Source organism: Capricornis sumatraensis, chromosome X, assembly GCF_032405125.1.
Source record: "Capricornis sumatraensis isolate serow.1 chromosome X, serow.2, whole genome shotgun sequence".
In the NCBI taxonomy this organism is placed as follows: domain Eukaryota; kingdom Metazoa; phylum Chordata; class Mammalia; order Artiodactyla; family Bovidae; genus Capricornis; species Capricornis sumatraensis.
Genome location: NC_091092.1, coordinates 134308281 through 134314887, shown reverse-complemented (window position 1 = coordinate 134314887; position 6607 = coordinate 134308281). Strand labels below are relative to the sequence as shown.

At 43.3% G+C, this 6607-nt stretch overlaps 1 pseudogene; it reads left to right on the top strand.

Moving 5' to 3' along the window:
• The first annotated feature begins 3230 nt into the window (after nucleotides 1–3230).
• Nucleotides 3231–4216, top strand: LOC138071468 (DNA repair protein RAD51 homolog 4 pseudogene; annotated as a pseudogene).
• The last annotated feature ends 2391 nt before the right edge of the window (nucleotides 4217–6607 follow it).

Below are 6607 nucleotides of genomic sequence, written 5' to 3'. Positions count from 1 at the left end.
ACTGTCACCCTGAGAGACTGATTTGAATTGTTTGCTTTATATTTGATAACACCAGCCATGAATAATTAAGTATGGATGATCAGAGCTCTGTTCCATCTTATAGTCCCTTGAGGTATTTTTGCAAAACTAAGAGATGCTCCCATTAATGAAAGAAAATGCCTCCCATTAATGAAAGAAAAGGATTCCCTAAGATCTTAACAGCTAATGGCTCAGCTATTATATCATAGTGAAAGCGAAAGTCTTGTCTGACTCTGCGGCCCCATGGACTATACAGTTTGTGGAATTCTCCAGGCCAAAATACTGGAGTGGGTAGCGTTTCCCTTCTCCAGGGGATCTTCCCAAGCCAGAGATCAAACCCAGGTCTCATGCATTGCAGGCAGATTCTTTACCAGCTGAGCCACAAGGGAAGCCCAAGAATACTGAAGTGGGTAGCCTATCCCTTCTCCAGTGGATCTTCCCGGACCAGGGTCTGCTGCATTGCAGGCGGATTCTTTACCAACTGAGCTATCAGGGAAGCCCGTGTCATAGGGCCTTTTGCAATTACTTTTATCTTAGGGGAGTGTCTATGTACATATCTCATATTTGAGTCCAAATCCCTTTCTCTCTTCCTGGTTTTGCTGAAAGTGGGACATGCAAATGTGAGCAGATGATTACTGTTATTTGTTTGTTTAAATAGAAGCGGATATTTGGTACCTGGAAAAAAAAGTTCCCTGAAAATAGCCCAAGATGACTGGGTGTTGTATAAGCAGTTAGAGGATGAATTTGCATTTCTCTTCTTGTGCCTTTGAGATGCAAATAATCTACCTGGGCTCTCTGGAGTTTATCTAATCAGTTTGTGTTATTTGAAACTAAAGGGGGGGAAAAGGATGCAGGAATAACATTTAAAACAACCTCATAACTACTGGGAATGCTCCCTCTGCCAAACTTTAATTCATAAGCTTCCTAAGAGTTCATCAAGAATAAATGATGACTAAGGCTTTACTTAGATGGAAGCAACTTTAATGTATTCCTACTGTTCTTTGTAAGCTAGTAAGTTTATATTGGTCGGGCTTCCGCCTGCCAGTGCAGGAGAACTAAGAGACTTCAGTTCAATCCCTGGGTCGGGAAGATCCCCTGGAGGAGGAAATGGCAACCCACTCCAGTATTCTTGCCTGGAAAATCCCATGGACAGAGGAGCCTGGTGGGCTACAGTCCATAGGGTCACAAAGAGTCGGACACAACTACAGTGACTTAACACAGCACAAGTTTATACTGTAATACCCAATTCATAACAGTTTTTTAAAGAGAAGCTATGAGAGCTCTAGTATTTCTTGTTTGCATGCTTGTGTACGTATATACATATGAGATAGCTCTACCTCTGGAAAGTATTGTCAAAATTAAATTTATAAAGAGCTCTATTTAATTGACTTAATAGTAGGTGCTTACAAATTATATATAAAAGAAGCTAGACAAAATGAATTTCAGGTTCCCATGAACAGGGAAATATTCTATTGTTAATACCTGACATTAAGGTTAGTTTGTTGATCTAATTAATATAGGCATATCTTTAGAATCATCAAGATAAATATAATACTTTTATTGCACCTGGGTTTATTAGAATTTCTATAAAGTCTTATTATATCCGTTGCAAATATGTCAACAAGAAAAATAACTTGATATGATGAAATTTTTGAGTGAATTAAATGCAACTAAGATAAGAGCTTTTCAGTTCAGTTCAGTTCAGTCCCTCAGTCATGTCCGACTCTTTGCAACCCCATGAATTGCAGCAAACCAGGCCTCCCTGTCCATCACCAACTCCCGGAGTTCACTCATACTCACGTGCATGGAGTCGGTGATGCCATCCTGCCGTCTCATCCTCTGTAGTCCCCTTCTCCTCCTGCCCCGAATCCCTCCCAGCATCAGAGTCTTTTCCAATGAGTCAACTCTTTGCATTAGGGGGCCAAAGAATTGGAGTTTCAGCTTTAGCATCATTCCTTCCAAAGAACACCCAGGACTGATCTTTAGAATGGACTGGCTGAATCTCCTTGCAGTCCAAGGGACTCTCAAGAGTCTTCTCCAACACCACAGTTCAAAAGCATCATTTCTTCGGTGCTCAGCTTTCTTCACAGTCCAACTCTCACATCCATACATGACTACTGGAAAAACCATAGTCTTGAATAGACAGACTTTGTTGGCAAAGTAATGTCTCTGCTTTTGAATATGCTGTCTAGGTTGGTCATAACTTTTCTTCCAAGGAGTAAGCATCTTTTAATTTCATGGCTGCAATCACCATTTCATCACTGCAATCACAGTGATTTTGGAGCCCAAAAAAATAAAGTCTGACACTGTTTCCCCATCTATTTCCCATGAAGTGATGGAACCAGATGCCATGATCTTCGTTTTCTGAATGTTGAGCTTTATGCCAACTTTTTCAGTCTCCTCTTTCACTTTCATCAAGAGGCTTTTTAGTTCCTCTTCACTTTCTGCCATAAGCGTGGTGTCATCTGCATAGCTGAGGTTATTGATATTTCTCCCAGCAATCTTGATTCCAGCTTGTGCTTCTTCCAGCCCAGCGTTTCTCATGATGTACTCTGCATATAGGTTAAATAAGCAGGGTGACAATATACAGCCTTGACATACTCCTTTTCCTATTTGGAACCAGTCTTAGGTAAACTCGATAGGAATACTTATGCTCTGAAAATTATCTGAAATAGTTGCTCCAGATTTTGGTAACCATTACTTGCCTCCTGATTTTCACTAGAAATTAACATTTTTAAGATTTGAGGATTCAAATTTAAATATGTAATTAAAACTACTAAAAATAATAAAGGAAACATTTTACTACAGTGGGAAAGTGGGATAAATGTTTTGAGTAAAAAAAAAAAGGAGTTTTATGCATGGTTGGGCTGAGATTAGATTAAACTTAATTGAACTACTGGATTTTCTTATTAAAAGTTTGGAATTGCCTGGCAGTTGAGTGGTTAGGCACCTTCACTGCCAGGACCCAGGTTCCATCCCTGGTCTGGGAACTAAAATCCCACGAGGAACATGGCGCAACCAAAGGAAAAAAAAAAAAAGAAGAAGTTGACTGAGGAGCTGCCCTAGGGTCCACACCATGCATGCCACCGCTGCCTCCTGCCTCCCACGCCAGGTCCAGAAAGGGGCCAAGGGGTTGGGGTGGGAGTGGGGAAGTGTCTGGAGAGGGCCTAGCAGATGTGCCTTAGTGGAATAGCCCTGGACCCCCAGGGAACATGGGTGTGCTCCAGGCCAAACCGTGCCTGCGCCTCATCCAGGACATGGTCCAGCTCCTGCAGAGTGGGGGGATCAAGACAGTGGTCAACCTGGTTTCTGCAGACCTGGGGAAGGTAGCCCAGAAAAGTGGCTTGTCTTAAAGGTCTTGGTCACCCTGAGGTGGGCACTGCTGGCTCAGTTCTCAGCTTTCCCCTTCAATGGTGCTGATCTGTTCAAGGAACTGAAGACCTCCACTGCCATCCTGTCCATCGGCATTGGAAGCCTGGACAAACTGCTTGATGCTTATCTCTGTACTGGAGAAGTGACTGGAATCACAGGAGGCCCAGGTAGCAGTAAAACCCAGGTATGTCTTTGGATGGCTGTAAACGTGGCCCACGGCCTGCAACAGAATATCCTATACATCGATTCCAGTGGCAGCCTCACAGCCTCCCACCTCCTCTACCTGCTTCAGGCCAGAACCCTGGATCAGGAAGAGCAGGCAGGAGCTCTCCAGAGGATCCAGGTGGTGCCTGCATTTGATATCTTCCAAATGCCGAAGGTGCTGTAGGACCTTCCAGGTGCTGTGATTCAGCAGGCAAGCGTTTCTTCAGGGGCTCTGAAGGTGGTGGTTGTGGACTCTGTCCCTGTGGTGCTCATCCCACTTCTGGGAGGTCCACAGAGGGAATGCTTGACCTTGACACTGCAGCTGACCCAAGAGCTGCAGACCGTGGCCCGGGACCTCAGCTTGGCAGTGATGGTGACCAGCCACCTGACCTCAGACAGAGACAGCAGGCAGCTCAAACCTGCCCTCAAATGCTCCTGGAGCTTTGTACCCAGCACCCGGCTTTTCCTAGACATTGGCCAAGGGGCAGGAGCCTCAGGCTGCTGGCACCCGGTGTGTCTGACCACATCTCCTCATCTGCCAACAGGTTTCCAAGAAACAGTGAACACGGGGACCCACGGGGTACCAGAGCAGAGCCCAGCTTTACGGGGAGATCACACATGACTGAGATATTGACTGGAAAAGAGAGAGGTATCAAGGCCTTCAAGTCCCCTGTGCAGTGCTGTTCATTGCCAGCAGCCCATGGGGCTGCAGAGAAACTCTCAGGCTGGGCAGCCATCTCAGTCCTTAGGTCCTCTCTCCAGAAACTGTAATTGGCAAGAGAGGATGCTACATATCTATACGTCTATATCTATAGGTAAAACTAGGATTGGCTGGTATGTTAAACTACATGGAAAGCATTGTCAAATGAGTGATAAGCCTCTTCAGATTATACATCATGAATAAATGATATTAATATAGGCATTCTAAAAAGTATATAAAGTTTCTGAAATTTGGATATGTCCTACTATAATGTTACAATCTTCGTTGTTATCTTAAAATGTCAAATGTCACAACAGCGGGGATAAGTTTCTTTGTCAGGAAGCACTGTGATGAGATTTTCAACTTTGCCTTTCTAAGAACTTTATCATTCATAGACAGCTAAGCTGATGCTTTGCAGAGATGCCACATCTTCAAGAAGAGTCACAGAAAGGACATTTTGAGGACAGGTGTCTGATGACTTTTAAATCATACTGCTAAAGTAGGTTGGAGAAGGCAATGGCACCCCACTTCAGTACTCTTGCCTGGAAAATCCCATGGACGGAGGAGCCTGGTAGGCTGCAGTCCATGGGGTTGCTAAGAGTCAGACACGACTGAGCGACTTCACTTTCACCTTCCACTTTCATGCATTGGAGAAGGAAATGGCAACCCACTCCAGTGTTCTTGCTGTTCAGCCCTGGTGGGCTGCCGTCTATGGGGTCACACAGAGTCGGACACAACTGAAGCGACTGAGCAGCAGCTAAAGTAGGTAAGATGTTTTAAAAGTCTAATGGAAACTCCAATTTCATAAAACTGTTAGTAAAAAGGATTAATGGATAGGACTGAGTAAACTGATGAATATGGTTATAATTTTTTGGTTTTGCCTGAAATGTCACTAGCTTTTAATTCATATTTTCACAGATGTTAGGAGACCTTTCCCCTTAAGTACAGTTATGACACAGTCAGAAAGTTGAAATTAATAGATATGTATAAGAACTGGTCTCAAAGAGTCAGACATGACTAAGTGACTGAGCACAACACAGCAGAATGGAAACTGGAGTCAAAAGCCTCAGTCCAGCTACAAATGACATAACACCAGGGCTAAGGGGTTCGTCAGGTTAACATAACTGTAGATAAAGAAGGAAGGAGAATTGTGCTATTTACAAAAGATTCTAAGGAATATTCCCTGCCCACAACTAATCAGTTCCTTTCCACAATCACCCCTCATCACCTCTGTTCAGTAAAACTATCATCACCCCTTTCCCACAAGACTGGATGGACATTGACAACGGGGAACTGTAGTAGGGAATGGCAAATTAACTGTATATTAGATCTGTTTCTTTTACTTTAACCTGTGTATTTTGTTGCATTTGCTACAAGTTGATCACTAAAGGGATGCTGGCTATAGCTTAAAGTATACATAATGGTCCATCTCAGGGAACCTTGCCCCCATTCTTGAATGTTAAATTAAAATACCTTTGTTCAGCTCACAGGGAAGATCCTGACCCAGCCCACCTGTAAATGGCTGCAGGAAAGAAGAAATTAAAATTTCCCCTCCTGAGTCTGGTTGAAATTAGGAGATATTTGCAACAACTCATGACCTGTTTTACAAAATTGTTGTTTCTTGCATTAGCAAATATATAACTGAGCCTCTGTTAAAATGGTGATATCTAGTTCCATTTGAGATCGATGATTGTAAGAGTGTAATTCTAGATATACAAAGAAGCAACAAGAGGGAATATTTTCCTGGACCAAAGGAAACTAGCAAGATAAGTGGTCCAGGGACTTTTGACTACTGTTAATAAGGCCTTGTCCAGTAATAGCACATTGAGTGGCCTATAAGTAAAATTTTTGCCAACCTGGGGATGAGCACTCCTAGCATTATGGGACAAAATGGTCATGAAATGCTCTCCAAACCATGGTCAAATTTATGACCATAAAGAGGCCCTGCCAACTAAAAATCGGCACTTGCTATCTACCTCTGTGAGGGTTAAATCTTGAGCCACTGCTGCTGCTAACCTTCAGTACCCCCTGAAAGGAGTTCAGAGTGGAGATTAGGAATGAGGCATCTGTGCTCTGGGAAAAAAGTGGCAGAACAGGCCTTCAGATAGATACTTTTAGATTTTATGAGCCCAAATCCTTACATTTTCTCCTGTCTAGAAGAGCACTAAAATCATTCATTGCAACATCTGCTTTGGCCATTGAGGAGAGAAATGCATTTTGAAGTACAAATGGAGTGGCTGTTCTCAAAGCAGTGTCTGCCGGTGAAAGCGAACAGGACCCTGTGGGGACCTCTGCGAGGTTTATGATTAACCT